Here is a 21,043-nt window from a genome sequence, read left to right on the forward strand (position 1 = left end):
AGAATACTAAAGCAACACCCAGGGGTGTGCTCCCAACCAATCTTGAGACTCAGGAAGAGCTCCCCCAGCGCAGGGGAGGGGTGGTTTGATACTTGGGGAGATACCTCTTGGCAGAAGGGACAATGCCCATGGAGAGAGGGAGAGAAACCTCTATGTGCAGGAGAGCTGGGTTTCTTCACTCTGACAGGCTTGAGGCACTTAGGGGTGAAGTTTGGAGTTTAGGCTGATGGCAATAGGAATCAGAAAGGAGTCCAGAAAGATGTGAAAATAGATCAAAGGTTTATTCCGCAGAAGGAGGTGGGTATATGAAAATGATGAGGACATAGTCCCTGGCTGCAAGGAGCTCATCACCTCCTGGGAGAGACAGATACATAAACAAATCATTACAGCACAATTCATTCAGTTCTAAATATAGGGTGCACAAAGGGCTGGGGGACCCAGAAGAGGAAGCCATTAGCATCCCCTGGGAGGGGAAAGAAAGGCTTTGTGTAGGTGACAGTTGAGCAAGATGACAGATGAGTGGGTGGCCAGCAGAGGGGGTGGACCTTCGGGTGGGACCAGGAAAGGCACCTCCAATTCATTACCCGATATTAAGTGAACCAAATGTTTGCCATTCTCTTTACATTTCAAAGCCTCAGGAATTTGTCTCCTCCTGTTAGAGATAGCAAACATTACACTGTAACTGACTGCTCTCTTCTCAAGGATTTTGAAGGTTTGTTTGCAGAGGACACTCTATCTGGTGCATTCCAGAAACAAAAGAAGCTTTTCAGAAGTACTTGCAGAACCAGGAAGCTCTGCTCATTTCTAGAGGCTTTGTCCTCTGAAGCTTTGTGGCATAATCACAAAATCACAAAATCAGGAGCAAGTAGAACTAGGGCACATCTGTACCCACCTGGCCCCCCAACAAACTGACGCAGAAACCAAGTGTCCAAGTCACAGGCTTAGAAAGAATCCTCCTTCTCTTTAGCAACATCAAATTTTGCAAAGAATTGAAATGGGAAGAATACAACACTGTTCTTCATACACTCCAACAAATATGTTGCTTAAGCACAGAAAATCGTGGGATACAGGATTCTCTCTCTTTTTTTTTTTTTAAACACAGCCCAATCTTGGTACACAGACAAGGTGAGGATAAAAGAGTTTCTCTCTCTATTGACAGCACAACACCCCCTTTGCTTTGGAGAGAAGTGCGATCAGAACAGACTCAGGTTGACTAGATGAGTGGGTCGCTAAGGTGTGTGGTGGTAGTTGTAGAAATGTTGCAATAGGAATGACATAAATAACTTGAAAGGATGGGTAGTCATTTACCAGGGAATTACAAACAAAAGACGCAAGAATAGTAATATTAATAAAAGATAATATGAAAAAAAAGTCAGAGAGTTATTTGGCAATGATAGAAAAAGGTAGTATAATCATGAATCTTCTGGTACTAAATAACACAGTAGTAAATACATATGAGAATAAGTTTTTTTTTTTAAGATTTTATTTCTTTATTTGACAGAGAGAGACACAGCGAGAGGGGGAACACAAGCAGGGGGAGTGGGAGAGGGAGAAGCAGGCTTCCCGCTGACCAGGGAGCCCGATGCGGGGCTTGATCCCAGGACCCTGGGACCATGACCTGAGTCGAAGGCAGATACTTAACAACTGAGCCACCCAGGCACCCCGAGAATAAGTCTTAAAATGTACGTGGGAATTTGGTAACACCACAATCACTGTGACGCGATGGTTCTCGACCCACAGGCGATTTTGTCCCCTCTGGGACATTTGGCGATGTTTGAGGCATCTGTGGTCATCACAGCTAGGTGGGGGACGGCTACAGGCTGTAGTAGAGGCCAGGGAGGCCAGGGAGGCTGCTAGGCACCTGCAAAGCCCAGGACAGTCCCACAACCAAGAGTTGTCTGTGCAAAATGTCCACAGTGCCAAAGAGCACAGATGCTGAGGACGGAGAAGGAGAAAGTGCAGCTGCAAATACAGACAGGGGTGGAGATTGCCATGTCCTAGGTGGAGCTGTGTCCCCCAGAAAGCTACGTTCAAGTCCTAACTGCAGTGAACGTGACCTTATTTGGAAATAGGGTCATTACAGATATAATCAAATTCAGATGATGTCTTATTGGAGTCTAGAGGACCCTCATCCAGTAACTGGGGTCTTTACAAGAAGCAGGAAATTTGTACACAGACATACAGAGAAGAGAGCTCCATGGGAGGACGGGAGCAGAAATCGGAAGCATGTGTCCACAAGCCAAGGACTGCTGGCTACCAGCAGAAGCTCGAGAGAGGCATGGAACAGACTCTCAGAGACTCCGGAGAGAACCAATCCTGCTGAACCACTTTGATCTTGGACTTGTAGCCTCCAGAATGGTAAGAGAATAGGTCTCGGCTGTCTGAAGTCCCCCCAGTGTGTGGTGCTTTGTAACAGTGGCCCCCAGACACTTCCACACACACGGAAATTGTTCACCCCCAAGCTGCCTGGGCCTGTTGCTTCCTTACCATTAATGGTATCCCTGGTTTCCTCCAGTTGTATTTAAGACCATGCTCAGTCAGAGAAGTCTTTCATTAGGTCACCTTCCAGACTCTAAGTTATTTGATACACATGGATACATTTCTACTACCAAACTTAGTGCCTGGGGTGGGGAAGCTACAGCCACTGTAAGCCCCATGTTTTTATCAAACAGACTGTGTGCAAGACGTGCTCCCCAAACACACTTGAAGGGCGAGAGAACCAGGGAGGGTGGGTAGCAGAAGACAGGCAAAAAGTGACAGCAGAGCCTGACACCCTGAGGCCCATGAACTTCATACACATCATCCCTGCACCCCTGGAATCTGGACAGCCGTTGAGAACTGCATGGGACGGGGAGGACATTTGCAGCAGGAACTTTTTAAAAACTCTTCTGCCATGAGGACCTTGTTCCCGTCTGCCTCATCTGCACGATATCTAACAGGATAAGACCTGAAGCAACAGAGAGGCTTTACAGGAAGAAAGGGGTCTCAGCAGCATCCGGCCGTGTCATTATAGGAAACATCCCAAACAGAAAGCCTACAAGCTGCAAAATAAAGAAACAAATCAAAAGAAGCAGGTGTGTGTGTATGTGTGTGTGTGTGTGTGTGTGTGGCGGTGAGGGGGAAGAGAAGGAGGCAGAGAGGGCATGGATAAAATACTAAAGCATTTGAGATGAGAAGGTAAGAAAGAAGGAACGAGTTTCCTTTTATCGATGAAACCTAAATGACAGCTTCCAGACCTTAGCAGCCAAAGTGGGTTTCCCTCAAATACACGAATGGTCACGTATCAACGAGAGCCCATGTCTGTTTAGCTGGGGTGTTCTGTCCCTTGATCTAGCAATGCTGCAGCTTCGGTACAAATGCCCACAGTCTCGGCAGAGATTCGGGCCGGAAGGACACTGTTGTGGTTAATCATCATCTAGGAAAACAGGGTCACTTGGCACAACTCACATGCACCCACCTTTTTGCTCAGATATCTGGGTAGTCTGATGGGTGGTTTCCCTTGCATTGTCCTAAATTCCTAATTCATTTTCTCTTTAAAGAACGGATTCATATTGTTAAGGCTACTTGATTGCTGCTTTTTAATTAAAAAGTCTTGATTAAAATGTTTTCATTAAACACATACTGGCAAACTCTCAAATTATTTCAAAAAATTTCATTCTTTGCTTTTCCATTCCCAGTGCTGTCCCAATCACCCTGCGGGGGATTCAGTTGTGGCTTCAGACTTGTCAGGCAGACATCGCCACCAGCCAACAACAGATGGAGGAACCTGTCAGTCACTGCTGATCTCGGCCAAATCCTGAAGAGCCACCATTTCAAAAAGCTGGTCACCTTCCAAGGTAACCCAAACAAAAAGAAACCAGGAATACCTACTAAAGTGACAACTTGCAGTAAGATGAAGGCAAAGTTTAACAACAACAACAACAAAAATCATTTATTAAAAGTTTACCTTATCTTACCATAAAAGTTAGGAGCATTTTTCTTTCATCTCATTATCACAGAGCCAAGAGGGCTTTAATAATTATTGTGCTAAATTATTCCAAGGGGGGAAAGTAAGAAATTATATAGTCTGTCTGATACAACTCTCCTCCTAGATCCTGAAGTTTACAGCCCATTTTGAGTAAAACTAAAAAATACTTGCCTTTTATTTGATTGAGCATCTAAATAGACTGTATTTACTATTTAAGAAATAGCAGATCAGGGGCGCTTGGGTGGCTCAGTCCTTAGGCGTCTGCCTTCGGCTCAGGTCATGATCCCAGGGTCCTGGGATCGAGCCCCGCATCGGGCTCCCTGCTCCACGGGAAGCCTGCTCCTCCCTCTCCTACTCCCCCTGCTTGTGTTCCCTCTCTCGCTGTGTCTCTCTCTGTCAAATAAATCAATAAAATCTTAAGAAAAAAAAGAAATAGCAGATCAGATCATATGAACTTCCGATATATTAAAAGAGGAAAACAATATTCCCCCTCTAAATTAGGGTATATCTTTTGTTCTCTAAATACCGATAGAATATGTGAGTTTTGCTTACTACACTAATGGATAATTTCCATCTAGTTTTAAAAACTTTAGTGTTAGTTTTCATAAATTATCAAAGAAGTTGAAATTAAAGATATCTAATCGAGTCATTCCACACTGACAGCAATATTGTTCCTCAGGTTATTTCATTGAGTTTGCTGTGGTTGACCTTTTTTATCCAAAAAATTTAGACTCTTCTCTCTTTGAAAATCTGCATCTAAGATAAAAGACATTATCCTTTATGAACTGCTGTAATGCACCAGCACCAATCACACTATTAAATGGCTTGGGCAGATAATAAGAACAAAATGCTGAACCTGTCAACCCTCTGGTTTTATGGGTTTCCAGACAATAGAAGGCACAACGATGAAAGATTATGTGTCCCTGCATCCAACACTAAACTGCAAAAATCCAAGTAATAAAGATATATTAAAATAAGCCAAAGGGAAACTCTGTCTGCCAATAAGCTATATGGTGCAGTGTGAGACAGAAGATTTTTTTTTCCTTGGGATATAAGTGAAAATGTAATTAGGTTTGTCCTAAGAATTGGCTAACATTTTTCTCTTTTGCTGTGGTTTCTCTTAAAACTGTTCCTTTTTAATGATCCCCTGGCTCATATTAAATTACAAACATAAATTCAACAAATGGCTACGATGGTTTTAAAAAGGATAGAAGGTATGGAATATTTGAACTTATGAACTTAAAACTCTATACATACATTTTTGGATCATTGCCTCTGACTCCCGGAGAATGCTATTGCAAATTTCTATCTCCACAACAAAACGTTAGCCGCCTTTTTACTTTATCTGTTTTTAAGCAGAAAAAAAAAGTAAAACCATCCTTTTATTGGTTTAAGAACACTGAGAAAGCAAAATTATAGAAAATTTATAAATGTTTAAAAGAAAAGAAAAATTACCCTCATAACCCAAGCATAAAGGTTGTTTCTATTTTGCATATCTTCCATCTTCCTGTCCACAGTTAGTTTTAAGCATAAAATATATACAAGTTTATATTCTGCTTTTCTATTTAAAATCATAACAAAACATTTCCCCAAATGTCCACAGATATAATTTCCACTTGTATAATAGGGACTTATTGCTGTGTGAGATATTTTGGTTCCTCCAATGTTTTACTATTGTAGATAGGGTTGCAATTAATATCTTCATGCTTCTAGAACAGGAATGTTTAACTAGAGACTGATAACCTTTCAACAGCAGGTTTGTCATTCCAGCAACAGGGCAGGGGCGGGGGGGGGGGGGGGGGGGGGGGGGCCGGGGGGGGGGGGGGGGGGTGGGGGGGTTGGAGGGAGGGATGACACACCGGAAAAACTTCAATGTCTCTTCTATCCTTAAATTCTATGATCCCCTCCACCACCACGATATGCAGAATTTTCCTTGGCACTGTCCTCCAGTCTTTTTCTAACTGTCACAAATTAATTATCGTAAGGTGATTTCAAATACCTTTTGGGAAAGTCCCAGCCAGCATGAAATGAGGCAGTGAAGATAAAGGTCAGCTGCATTTTGTTTGTTGTGCATTCAGTTGCCATTATGACTGTTTATACAGCACCTGTACAGATAAGCTAACATACTTTAGCGATTGCAGTAAAATAATTTTTAAAAAGCAAATGCACTTTGTACTAAGTATGCTTTCTACACCTTCTTGTTTTGTATTCTTCTTGAGCAGTAATTGTCATCTCATGGATTTTATTTCCACTTATGGCTAATTATATTTTCTCATTCCCATAACCCAAATAATGCTGCTAATATCTTTTGTTTTTGATTCTCTGAACATTTTTAAAGAATTTCAAAGCTTTTTATTGACCTAACAGTTCCTTGGTGTCCCACTATAATAATAAATCCTCAATCAGATGCTTAGCAGGATTTATAAATGTCTAACTTCTTAGTTGTGATGGACTAGAAACACCCAATTTAAAGGCTTTTAGTGTCACAATGGAAAAAACACACCACACATCACTAGTTACGAAGGGGCAGCTAGGGGGACCAAATTTCTGTTTTAAAGTAAGGATTTCAGAGGAAGTTTTGTTGTATTAAAGGCTACCATGTACAAGATGCTGTAAGATTTCTCTCTAGTCTAGTTTTTTTCAAAGCTTCAATCTATTATAACATTAGAACCTATAAACTCCATGAGAACAGGAGTCTTATTTTCTTGTTCAGTGTAACCACCAGGGAAAACAGCCTAGTAGTTACTCAAAAAGTTAAACTTTTAAGTTAAAGTTAAAGTTAAAAGTTAAAAGTTAAAATAAAGTTACCATATGACCCAACAGTTCCACTCATAGACATAAACCTAAGAGAAATGAAAACATGTATCCACACAAAAATCTGTACATGAATGTTCACAGCAGCAATATTCATAATAGACAAAGAGTGGAAATAACCCAAATGTCCACCAACTGATGAATCAGTAGAAAAAGTATTGTATATCCAGGCAATGGAATTTTATTCAGCCATAAAAAGGAATGAAGGACTTACAGAGGCAATACACGGATGAACCTTGAAAATGCTATGCTAAGTAGAAGTAGGAAGTCACAAACCGCAACATATTGTATGATTTCACAATATGGAGTGTCCAGAACAGGCAAATCCCTACAGAGAGAAAGTTGATTAGTGGTTGCCAGGGGTTGGGGAGGGAAGGTGGAATGGGGAGTGACTGCTCATGGATATGGGTTGTTTTTGGCGGGGGTGGGGGGTGTGGAGAAGGGATGAAAAGGTTCTGAAGTTAGTGCTGGTTGCACAACCTGGTGAATATACTAAAACTACTGAATTGTTCACCTTAAAAGGGTGTTTTATAACATATGAACTATATCTCAATTCAAAATACATATTAAAAATTTTTAATGACATCATAAAAAATAATCTTGCCCGGGCGCCTGAGTGGCTCAGTTGGTTAAGCGTCTGCCTTCGGCTCAGGCCATGATCCCAGGGTCCTGGGATCGAGCCCCGCATCGGGCTCCTTGCTCAGCGGGAAGTCTGCTTCTCCCTCTCCCTCTGCCGCTCCCCTGCTTCTCCTCTCTCTCTCTTTCTCTCTGTCAAATAAATAAATAAAATATTTTTAAAATAATAATAATAATCCTGCCCATTGCCTGGCAAGAAGAAACACATTAAATGCGGAAAAGAAGATTCTTAAATTATAAACTCCTATATTTTGAGGGCAAATGTGTCTTATTCACCTTTCTAAGCCCAGGAGCTATTATGCTCCCTAGCCTGTAGATTATACCCTCTGCATCAGTTAAGATGCTTCCCATTATTGATTAAGGAAAATGCAACTCAAACTCACCTAAATAATAAAGGAATTATGGGCCCATTTGACTTAAAAAGTCCAGATTTAGGCTTCAGCTAAGGCTGCATCATCAAGGACCCAATTTCTTTCTTTATCTCAATTCTGCTCTTCTTTAACAACTTTAACCCCTAACAAATTCCTTCTTGCTCTTAAGATGGTGTCCAGTAGTTTCTTTTTTTTTTTTTTTTTTTTTTTAAAGATTTTATTTATTTATTTGACAGAGAGAGACATAGTGAGAGAGGGAACACAAGCAGGGGGAGTGGGAGAGGGAGAAGCAGGCTTCCCGCGGAGCAGGGAGCCCGATGCGGGGCTCGATCCCAGGACCCTGGGATCATGACCTGAGCCGAAGGCAGACGCTTAACGACTGAGCCACCCAGGTGCCCGGTGTCCAGTAGTTTCTAAAGCTACAAGCTTCCTTATTTAAGTCCCTGGTAACTTACTCCAAGTCCAGGAAGTGATAACTCTTGGTCTTTATTGGGCTGAGTTAGGTCTTGCACCAAAACAAAATGAATCGCTGAATCCAGCAGGATGGTGTCAAAGAATAAAGCAGAAAGGCCCAGAGCTAAGAAGCAAAGCTGAGGTACTTTCTTTGTGGGGAAAAAGAGAGCCACTCATTCAAAACACAACTAGAAGAGAAAGGGAGAGAGATACAAGAACAAAGGGGTATTGATTCCAATTAGGAGGACTTCTAGGCTCTAAGTGCTGATTATTTGGTGGTTGGGGGGTGGGTTGAAAATTCCTCCTTTTGCTGTGTTGTTCTTTAAATTTATGTGACAAAGTGCAGGTGTGGTTTTCTGAAAGATCTCACGTAAGAGACTTTAGACTCTGTAGCAGGAGCTTTTAGGTGCAAGAGTAGAGCTTGACAATTATATGTATATTTTAAAAAACAATGGTAAGCACTTGTTGTTTGAAGCCAATCAATCTCACCAATGTGGCTCTTCCATCAGAAAGAATGAAGAAATGGTGAAGAGATTGTTGTTGGAGAGGGAACAGTGCATTGTACTCGGAACTCAATCACTGAATGAATCAGAAAGACTAAGACAATAGGATGACCCGACAGCAGTGTAGGAAGGAAGACTGGCCTGGGGTGTGTAGGAAGCCCCAAATCTCCTGGAGACAGTTTTCTAGGCAGGAGACAACTAAAAAATATGCCAGTTTTACCTCAAAATATTCATCCACAGATATTCCTGTCCTTTTTACATTTAGAGATTTGTAGCTTAAAAAAACGACTGGATGCTGTCAAGTAGCGAGATAATTCTTTACTTGTTAACCAGGGTAAGGAGGACTACATTTTCATAGGAGAGATTCTCTGTCTTGGTGAGAACATAAGAAACCCTAGAGTTCAAGAAAAACTGTCCAGAGCAAATTCCAAATGACTGAAGTCTCCCCATCAAAAGGGGCATAAATGACCAAAATCTTCTCTCTTCATTTTACAACAGCCATCTTGCTTCCTGTTTCTAAGATTTTCCAAGTGTAAAACTGATTTCTCAATTATTGAGTTTTTTCCAGCATATGGGCAAACACACTAAGAATTAACGAGTCTATTGTCATGCTATTCCACGACCTTCAGAACACAAGCTGCAGAGAACAAAGCCTGCCTCTGGGGCTCACTGGCTAAGTGACCCAGAGCCTGAACCCTCCATCCTGTCCCCTTCAAAGAGCAGTGACAATACCCTCCCTCGTAACAGGGTTGCACTGAACATCAACTGAATTAATGCCTATAAACCACTTGGTCCGGTGCCTGGAAACACCACCCAATAAATACTGTTGCTATGTTATGATTATGATAGTTCAGAGGAAACATGTTCCAAACACTTGAAATGCAATCATCTACTTAAACATTATTTAATATCCCCCATGTGGCTCTAAGATGTGTACATCTGAGAAATGAGGCAGAACTTTCCTCATAGATCAGATGCAGAAACTAAGGATAGAAGGGCCACAGATCCCACAAAGCTAAATGCACAGCTAGACCAAAGACCTACCAATTGCTTATAGAGGTTAACACTGTCAGCTCACAGGAACGTCAGTTCTTGGAGCCACAGATTGTACTCACTAACTAGTAGAATGATAAGGGCCTGGAAAGTCCAAAGAGGGCAAAAATCAGGCCAAGCAATTATTTAATGATCTAGTCAGTTAAAACAGATCTCACAGCCTCCTTATAAAAGTAATAATGATAAGAGCCCACACACAGATTTTTTTTCCAGCCACTGGAATGATTCATTGCCATGTCTCGACGCATTCCATATATTGACTCAGTAGACTTCCCACATATTGACCCCGTATATTGACTCACGGTCTTTACAACAGCCCTTCCAGATGCGGACCCCATGGAACCGAGCAGTTGGGAGATTGCAAAGGACAAGTTTGGGATGCAAACCCTGGCTACATGCCTCAGTGTCCACCATTACCCTCTTACCCTCCACGTTCGTCACGACCCATGATGGTAGCCACCAATCACCTGTAGCCATATTTAAAATTTAAATGAACTCACTTAAAACCAAATAAAATTACAAATTCAGTTCTTCAATTGTCCTAGCCACAATTTAAGTGCTATCAATAGCCACACGTGGCCCAGGGCTTCCACCAGACAGTGCAGACAGAACCTTTCCATCATCACAGACATCCCTCTCGCTGCCCTATGCTCTGGACCCTCACACTTCACTGTCCCAGGGACTCTAGGGGTCTGTCTGCTTTGCCTGTCTATTATCATAGTTTCACTTGAATTAAAAAAAAAAAAAAAAAGGTTATTTCATTCTCTTTGAACAGGTAGCTTATTCAGGGCCTACAGTTCACACAGCTAACATAGCAAAGGTTGCAAAGCAATTAGAAAACATATTCCCTGCCCCAAAAAACTTAGAATCTGCTTGACTAATGAGTTCTCTGAGGCCTATCACAATTGGGCAATATTGTCTTCTGGTGGAAAAAAAAATGTAAAGTATAGTAGAAAGGCAGCATATTATAAGCAAATCCAACTCATAATACTAAATTATTTGCCAGATACTTTCTTGCACTCTTGTTGCCTGGAACCGTAAATGCATTCTCCCACAGAATCACTGACACATGTGGTGGCTGGGTCCACGTCTTGCCTGACCAGAGCCAATTTACCCTGGGATTCCCCTGAAGCATGGTATCATGTGTTCTTACAGGACCTTTCATCAGCTGTACAATGAGAACATGGAAACCGAGGACCTCTGAGGTACGTTCTAGCTCAAAAATCCTTTGTAATAGTGCTCCTTCTGAGACCAGGATTTTGCATCTAAGTAACCCCAAAATTGAGCTCAGGTAGGAATGACGAAAACACGACAGGCACAGGGATGAAGTGGAGGGTCGCTTGTGCAGATCCCACAGCAGAATCAAGCTGCGTCCTGTCTGGGATCTTCAATCCTTAACCAAAGTCAAAACCCCCCAAGGTGACAGGAGTGCTGGATGCTGGCCATGTGTTTCCTGTTGGCATCTTTTCTCTCTACTCTTCTTTTCACCTTCCGTTCTACTCTGCTCCTTCCTTTCCTCCACCTCCATCTGAAAGTGGTGCCGCAGACCGCAGGATGCAAGTTTTTCATGATCTATTATGAGAATCAGGGACTGTGTGTCTTCCTTCACAACCCCTCCTCCTTTTCATCCCCCACCGCCTTTTCCCGGTCCTCCAGCTACCATCATGGGGAATTTTTTTATATGTCAAAGCATCCTGCGACGTGTTTCATTCCTATCACCTCATTTAACCTCGGAGCAGCCCCATCTGACAAAAGCCACTTACAGAGAGAAAACCAAGGTCTAATTCACCCAGGCCACATAATAAGAGGTGGATTCAAGTGTGAGTGTCTCCCAGGATTCTGCCTTGTCACTGCAGTGGGCCCCCTGAAGTATCCTCAAACCAGGATCACCTGGGACGGCAGGTAGAGCCTTCCTAAGGAAATTTAAGAACCTGGTTTTCATCCTATTCCAGGATAACTTCAACTATTATTTGGGGGAAATTATTTAATGTCTCCGGATTTCAGGTCTCTTATTTGTAAAATGAGGAGTTGGGGTAGAGGATTTTTGAGGTCACTTCCGGCTCAAAACAAGGATTCTATGATACCACCACACGCATAACTTTCCTCCTAAGTACAATTACTTCTGCCACATTTTAACAGATGACAACTAGTATTTACTGATTTACTGATTGTCACTATGAGTCAGGCATTTTACATGCAGTATCTCATTCAGTCTTTATCACAACCTTATAAAGTAAATACCACTGTGGAATAAATTCCTTTTATGATTCTGAAACCAAAGCCCCAACTCTGAAGGACAGAGGCCAGACCCAAACTCAAGGCATCTGCCTCTCTACTGAAAGGCCATGCACTGGTTCCCAGTGTTGTCCACAACTCATACCCACTGACCCCGTGGTCAGAGGCCAGATACTGCACTTCCCATAGTACAAAAATATCTAGCACTCAAGAGTCATAATGCATAAGTAGATTAACTCTCGGGGGGGGGGGGGGAAGCAGAACAGAGAAAAAACAAATATACTTTGATGACTAGACTCCTAATAGACTTTGATGTAGCAGGCATATTCAACTTTTACCTGCCTCATTTAACCTACAGAATTAACTTTTATTTATGAATTAAGCTGACTTCCATGAATCTTTAAAAAAAGTCGTATGACAAATACTGATTGTAGTAGCTCCATTAAGCTTAAAGTCCCTAATATAGTTGTTTTTTTTAAACTGGCATTTCTCCCTACCAGTTTAATATATTTTTATAAAGTTGAAGGCAAATCCTGGCTCAATAATACTATCCACAAATGAACCTTTAGCCTATCCACACCTTAACTGACTAAAGTCCTTGAACATTAACAGCCTCATATGGGACCTGAGCCCCACCCATATTTGGCAAACAATAGTGGTATATAAGGGCAGTTAAGACATTTCTGGAACTATCACTCATTATTCTCTTGGACTAGATCTCTCCTCATGAAATCAGTAAGACTACAAACTGTTATTAGCTTAATTAAATGTGTCATATGAAAATCCCTCTTGTCAAGTGAAGACATGGACAGATATTTGATAAAGCAAATATAGTAATATTTTAATGATACAACCAAGGTCGTGAATATAGATGTTCACTGTACAATCCTTTTTTTATATTTGAAAGTTTTAAAAATATTTGTTATGCGTTCTACAATATTACTGACTCTTTACTATGTCCCGGGCACTGGTGTATGCTGAAAGAGGACCTTCCAGTTTATCGCAACAATTCTGCAGAACTGGCTTCTACTAGACTCGGAACCCAAAGTAGAGAACCAGATACTCTTTCAGTCGAAACTGGAAAACCCCTATGAGGCTACCTAGCCTGGAAAGGACCCAGTTATGTGCCTGGGGATGGAACCAATCAAAGACGGCCAAATGAATCTGAAAGTCAATCAGGAAGCACCCTGCCCACTACCCATTCCCCCCACCTCCATATCACTTCCAAAAACCCCACCCTAAGTGAAAGTCCCTCCCAAATAGGACATTGACCAATCAAAGACTGTCTTGAGACTTCCTCCTTTTTCTCTGTAAAACCCATTGTCCTTTTAAATCCTTGTGAGTCTCTAGCAGAAGGAACGCAGCAGTGGCGAACTCCCTTACCATAGTCAACTCTGGATAAACACACTTGGATGAACTCTCTCGTGGCCTTCAACTTTCTGATAATCCTCAACTACCATCATCTACATGGTTAGTTAAAATCAGTTGTGACAATTCTTAAATAACAAATATCATACCTATATTTGTTTTCCCTCATAATTCCCCTCTTCTCTGTATTGTTTTTAAGAGAGAAGAGGATACCAGTAGCTTGACCAGAACGGGCAAGGTACCTCCTTCAGAGCATCTTGCTTGGGAAGGTCATCTGTAATGTCTGTCTCTGGGGGAAAATGCTGAGAATCACTGAGTATTCAACTTTAACTCTGCATCAGTGTGTTAGTAAATGCTTTGCCCTCCCCATAGTAAAGGACAAGGAAGTGTGAACAGTAATGGTTGTCTGTGGGCTGCATATTTATGAAATAGTAGCCTGAATAATCATGACTGAGTCACTCCAGCAGACTCAATAGAAAATTATTGCAATTGTCCATCTGCCTTTATTCAATCTTTCCCCTCCCATCTGACCAAACACTGAAATACTCATCCTGCAAGAGTAATTCAAGCCTCACCTCATACATGATGCCTTCTCTTGTCATGCCAAATCAGATGGATTAACCTCTCCATAAAACACTCATAGTTATAGCCTTAGAAAGAAGGAAAGAAAGGGAGGAGAAGAGGGAGAGAGAGAGAAAGAGACATGGAGGGAGGGACACAGGGAGGAAGAAGATAAACCTGTTTTATAGTCTTGTGGAAAATGGAGAAGATCCAGGATTCTTGCAAGGACATAACCTTAACATTTTGCTTTTTTTTAAAGATTTTATTTATGAGAGAGAGAGAGAGAGAGAAACAGAGGGAGAGGGACAAGCAGACTCCACATTGAAGCTGATGCATGGCTCGATCTCAGGACCCCAAGATCATGACCTGAGCCAAAACCAAGAGCCGGACACTTAACTGACTGAGCCACCCAGGCACCCCTCAACATTTTACTTGCAAAGGTGACAGAATGACAACACTGTTCTGTTTCTTTCTCCTTCACAGCCATCACATTTCTCAGCTATTACCCAGAATTGCTGCTGCTCTTCATATATACTTTCCCTCCAATTTCCTCAAAGAGACTCATGAACTATCAGTCAATTCTGAATCAACAAAGCTTCTACAAAAGGGTAGCCCTAGCCATGTAATGCAATAGCCCTTTCTGTCATTTGTCAAAGGGGATGTTGGAGTTTCACTACTGGTATGAGATTACAAAATCTAATAGGAAAGGTCAGCCTAATACAAGCCAACAGCTTTCTGACATGTTATTCAGAACTGGCTGATGTGTGGGATCGTGAGTGCCTCATCTCTGGATGTCTACGTGCAGAACCCAGATAAGGTCCTCCAGGGATCCTCCAGATGGGAAGTTAGGAAAGGTGACTCCTTTAAGTCTTGCTAACTTGAAAATTCAAATAAGATTTCTAAGACAAAACTTAAATAGGGTCGGGAGAGGGTGGAAGGAAAGAATAAGGAGGGAAAAAGGAGGAAAAAAATGTTCCAATTTGTATTATGGTTGGAAAAGTCTGACTCGGTACTGGGTCCATCAGCATGGAATGCATGTTACACTTTGGGCGCCTGGGATTTGTAATGCGGTCAGCCTGGGCTACAGCATTTCTCTGGCTCTGTTAAGTACATTGCTGAGCTGCTGTCTCTGACACCATAAAAGTGTTCCTACAGGGGCTCCTGGGTGGCTCAGTCGTTAAACGTTTGCCTTCGGCTCGGGTCATGGTCCCGGGGTCCTGTGATCGAGTCCTACATCGGGCTCCCTGCTCCACAAGCAGCCTGCTTCTCCCTCTCCCACTCCCCCTGCTTGTGTTCCCTCTCTCACTGTGTCTCTCTCTGTCATATAAATAAATAAAATCTTAAAAAAAAAGAGTGTTCCTACAGACCCAGATAGACGGTTGGGTTGGGCACAGCAGAAAATGCGCCACTGATGACTCAGAAGCTACTCCTCAGCCCGAGGCTCAAAACACCTCCAGGTCCACTCAGCATTGAGGGGCTGGTTCCAAAGGGGAAGCTAGGGTGCTGGGACCGTGCAGGGAGCACAGCAGTCCTGAGATGAGTCCTAGACCCCTCTAACAATCGAATGAATTTGGCCTTTGCTGAACTCATTTCATCACCCCAATGAACCTTCACTTCCTCATCAAGAAACAGAAATATATGTAAAATTGTGCACATAAATTAGAAAACAGAGCAAACACGAATGAGAAGGCTACTATTGCTTACTTGCAAAAGAAAAGAAAATGGTGAATTCTTTTTTGATATCTGATCACATTCACCTGCACTTACGATGGCAATAGACATTGAAAGCAATGTCTAACAGGTAGAATCACAGACGCCATGGTTTGCCGATGATGATGGGTGTGGCATAGGTTGCTAGTTGCTTAGAAAATTATCACTTCCTTATTTCATCCTCCTTAAGAGAATGTCCACTTTTCCAGCAATATCAGTGTGTTTGGCTAAGAAACTCTACTCACCAGACTCCCTTGTAGCTAACAGCGGCTGTGGGACACAGTTCACGGCAACAAGATGCACATTTCCTAAGATTTCTGGGAATGTCCCAAGTCCCAGTATAGTCATTTATCCCTCCTTCCTTGTCTTTCTTTGTGTTCCTGGAATGCTGACCTCATTCTTAGGTGCTCAGCAGTTCTGCTTGAAGGACAGCAGAGCAGAAAGGCAACATGAGCCTGACCCTGGAGCAGCACCCTGTACCCCGAAATGACTGCCCCCAAACTCTTTGCAAGAAAAAGTAAACCCTTTATTTCTTTCAACAGTATCAGGGCTTCTCAGCTAAATCCATCCCAAGTAGACAGTATCAATCAAGAAACACCAAAGTTTTCCAAAGTTCTTTGGGTTTTATTGATATCAAGTTGTTCCCTGTGTTTTCAGATCAAGGAGATCATGCTCAGAACAATGTGCTGGTACCTTCACACATCATTACAACAACCTGACCACACTCAAGGTTTGGGGTCCTGTCATCTTGGTGATAAAGTCTGACTGTAAAGACAGTCAAACTTCATCTCACTTCTCTTCCAAGGTAAACTGCTGAATTGCACATCTTATTGAATACAATAAAAACAAAGATACATGTCCATGAAAATGATGCCAGTAGGTGTTTTCTATATTCCTGCCAATGGGAAACTCTTCTAGAAATAGTACATAGAGTTGATTGTATTACACATTGCCTTACTATAGGGTCATCCCATGCCATTCTCCAACTATTTAGAGCCCAACAAAGACAAATTTTAATATAAATTCTAGGAAATGAAAAAAATAATTTAAAAGGAGAGATCCATCTATTTCAGATGATAAACTCCAACTATCAATGGACCTATGCCAACCGTGTTGTGAACAGAAAACTTACAGTCCAGGCACCTTTGGTCATTCAGAGCATAGAAATAAAATTGTTCACACCCAGTTCCTAGAATTAGAACTGCTTCCCCTTTAACTGTTCATCCTGTATTTATAAAATCAGCAGTATTAATGACTGCATGCTGCCTTCACAAGGCAGTTGTAAGAAACAGACCAACACTCATGCAGGTTTCCCCTTGATTCCTCAGCTTGCACAAGTCACGGTGCTTTACTGGGTAAACTTCAAAGCAATGTAAATAGACCCCCGTTCCATCCACTCATGCACAGAAGCTGATTACCTTTCAAGAGTAGTGTAACAAAGTTTGGAGCTCCATTCTTCCATCCTCGATGGGATGCATCGGCTGTCATGATGGTGAGTTTGTCAGAGTTCATTCCCAAGATTGTGGCATGCTGTTGGCAGGCAGTGACTTCTGTGAGCAGAATAGGAGGGAGAGAAAGAAAAGGAACTTGTTAGTGGTGACAAACACTTTGGTTGGTCACTCCTCATCCCTTCTCCTTGCCCACCTGCCAATGTAGATATTGAAAAAGCAAAATACTCCTTTTTCCAGCCACCCTTGCTGCTCAGAGAGGCTATGAGACCCTCTTCTGCCCAAATACATGTGAGATAGAGGGACCCTGGGGACAGATTTTTGTTCCTGCATAAAAAGAGACAGGTATATGAGAAGAGCTTTCTCTTGCCATCTTGATAGACCCCCTACTTCTGCACTCATACACCGCCTTGTGAAGACTTGCTGTCAGTATGGCAACCATTTGGTGACCAGGAAGCATCAAACCTAAGGATAAAAACTAAACATACTAGAGGTTGGAGCAGAAGGAAAGAAAGAGCATGGGACCCACATGATATTGTCCCTAGCCACTCTCAAAACACCTTCCTCTAAACATCTTATTAAATTTACAGTGAAGTCCTTTCTTAAAAGGTAGATTGTTCCACTCTGCTCTAGTATTCTACATCTAAAAGGACACATATTGACTCAGATTAAGCATCAGGACCTATAAAATTATAGGGGTTCTAAAAATATAACACAAAAGTAACTCAAGAACAATGCATCAGTAACAGCCAAGTCCATGAATAACCAGTCTACCACAGCTTGTTAGTTCATGGAAATATTTACCTGGCAGAGTTTGAAGCAGCTGGAACAACTCCAGGGCTCCTCAGCCTCCAGGTCAATTTAGAATGAATGCCAGACTTCTTTGGAAGGAATTTCAAAACGCCCCCTTCATTGAGAAAGTACTTACTTATCCTACAGGCCCAGCCACCAAGGCCAAGGAAATCATGAGAACTGTTTTCTGTATATATATGGCAAACACCTCTGGACAGATTGACAATTTCACTTTGTTTTTAATAATAATGAAGCTTTGCCATTTCCTGCTGGGGAGGTGGAGGGATAAAGGATAATTATTGCCGTTTTTTGAAAGGAAAAGCTACAAATAACATGAAATTAGGTGATTACCTATAAACCACAGTCAAAATGTAGCCCCATGTAGAGATAGCCAGTGAGCCGGCAGAGGTCAGAATCCAGAAACTTCAAATCTCAGTCTAGCTTCTGTCCCTCAGGGACCCTCTTTCCTGATGACACAGCAGATGCCGCGGTGAGTCACTCCGTTCCTTGCACCTTCCAGAAGCTGGGCCAGGATACAGAGAGAACACAGATTAAAAAGGCAAATCAAACCAGCTCATTCAAATAATTGTAATTAAAGTACCCTAGTGATTTTTTACTCTCAAACATTTAGAATAAAAAGGACCTTAGAAAAAAATATAAAGAACGCACCAGTATAAAAGAATATATGAGAACATTAAAAGTCAGAGTGACTTTCAAATAGTGTCTACAAAGTAAGCAAAAATGGAGTAACTAGAAGTAGCAGAGAGAGAAGAAATGTTCTAGAAATACATTTATTATTCAAGAGTTAACTGGGGCTAAGTCAGCATTTTATTTTCATTTGATAATAAGGCATGCTACGACTTTTTCAAAATAATGTGAGGTGGCTTGAAATAATCTGCATAAACTATAGGGCCTTTAGAATATAAATAATACTGCTTGAGTGCAAACTCTTGCCCAGCGTCATGCTAGCTTTGTGATTTAATCTCTCATTGTCCTGGCCTTGCTGATCAGGTTTACTATGGGAGCAATAATGGCACCAACTTCAGAGCATTCTTACTTCATTTAAGTGGGGAAGCTGAGAGAACGCCAAGCAGGATAAATGCCCAAAAAACTACATTTCATATATCGTTTTCAGATGACAGAAAATCACACACACACACACAAAAAAAAGCCTGAAAGAAATTAGAGGAAAAAACACATTACCTACAGAGGAACAAAGATAAAAACCACATCCATCTTGCCCTCAGAAATCATGCAAGCAAGAAGAGAGTGAAATGAAATATTTAAAGTGTTGAAAGAAAAAAACCACCAAACTAGAATTCTGTACCTTGAGAAATTATCCTTCAAAAGTAAAGAACAAATAAAGACTTTCTCAGACAAACAAAAACTGAGGGAATTTGTTGCCAGCAGATCAGCCTTGCAAGAAATGTTAAAAGAAGTTCTTTAGAGAGAAGGAAAATGATGTAGGTCAGAAACTCAGATCTATTAAAGAAAGGAAGAGCATCAAAGAGGGAATAAGTGAGGGTAAAATAAAAATTTTCCCTAATTGACCTAACAGATAAAAGTTTGTTCAAAAGAACAGCAACAATGTATTCGACTATGTGAGCTCATGTCTATACCTTGTGTCCATACATACGCCTGTAGGTGCTTACCTATAACTGAAATGCATGACAGTGATGATTCAAGGGATAAGAGGGAGGATTAGGATTATTTTGTTGCATAAGGCACTCACACTGCCCAGGAAGCAATAAGCAATTCAGGGTTATTTAAAGGCGGACTTGGGTTAGTTGTAAGAGCACATGGCAAACTCTAGGGAAACCGCTAAAAAAAAGTAAAAATAATAAAAATAAAAGTAAAAGCACAACTGATGTGTTAAGAATGAAGAGAAAATGGAATTATGGAAAATGCTCAACCATAACCACAGAAGACAGAAAAAAGAATGGAAGACACTCTTTCCACCATCTTTCCGTGCGGCCATAATGGTGTGCATGAGTGTCCTGGCAGATGCTCTCAAGAGCATTAACAATGCTGAAAAGAGAGGCAAACACCAGGTTCTTATTAGGCCATGCTCCAAAGTCATCGTCTGGTTTCTCACTGTGATGATGAAGCACAGTTACATTGGTGAATTTGAAATCATTGATGATCACAGAGCAGGGAAAATTGTTGTGAACCTCACAAGCAGGTTAAACAAGTGTGGAGTGATCAGCCCCAGATTTGATGTACAACTGAAAGATCTAGAAAAATGGCAGAATAACCTGCTCCCATCCTGCCAGTTTGGTTTCATTGTACTGAAAACCTCAGCTGGCATCATGGACCATGAAGAAGCAAGACGAAAACACAGGAGGGAAAATCCTGGGATTCTTTTTCTAGGGATGTAATACATACGTGCAAATAAAATGCCTCAATGGAAAAAAAAAAAAGAATGGAGGACAAAAATAGGTATAAAAAAGGGATAACAAATAGAAAACAATAATATGGTAGATATTAATCCAACTAATATCAATAATCACTTTGAATGTCAATGGTCTAAAAACACCAATTAAAAAACAGATTGTCGGGGCGCCTGGGTGGCTCAGATGGTTAAGCGTCTGCCTTCAGCTCAGGTCATGATCCCAGGGTCCTGGGATTGAGCCCCGCATCGGGCTCCCTGCTCAGCAGGAAGCCTGCTTCTCCCTCTCCCACTCCCCCTGCTTGTGTTCCCTCTCTCACTGTTTCTCTCTCTCTGTCAAATAAATAAATAAATATTTAAAAAATAAAAAAATAAAAAACATTGTCAGAGTAGATCAAAAACAAAACCTAACTATATGTTGTCTACAAGAAACCCACTTTAAATATAAAGATACATACAGACTAAAAGTAAATGGATGGGGGCGCCTGGGTGGCTCAGTTGGTTAAGTGTCTGCCTTTGGCTTGGGTCATAGTCCCAGAGTACTGGGATCAAGCCCCACGTAGGGTTCCCTGCTCTGCAGGGAGCCTGCTTCTCCCTCTCCCTCTGCCTGCAGCTCCCCCTTCTTGCTCTCTCTCTCTCTCTCTGTCAAGTAAATGAATAAAAACCTTAAAAAAAAAAAAGTAAATGGATGAAGAGTTAATTTATCTGAAGTTTCTAGGGCAATGCCTCACCCTGAGTAAATA

At 41.6% G+C, this 21,043-nt stretch overlaps 1 pseudogene; it reads left to right on the forward strand.

Annotated features, from left to right (window-relative positions):
* The first annotated feature begins 19,887 nt into the window (after positions 1–19,887).
* Positions 19,888–20,281, forward strand: LOC116643709 (annotated as a pseudogene).
* The last annotated feature ends 762 nt before the right edge of the window (positions 20,282–21,043 follow it).

This window comes from Phoca vitulina, unplaced genomic scaffold (genome assembly GCF_004348235.1).
Source record: "Phoca vitulina isolate PV1807 unplaced genomic scaffold, GSC_HSeal_1.0 scaffold27, whole genome shotgun sequence".
Classification (NCBI taxonomy): Eukaryota; Metazoa; Chordata; class Mammalia; order Carnivora; family Phocidae; genus Phoca; species Phoca vitulina.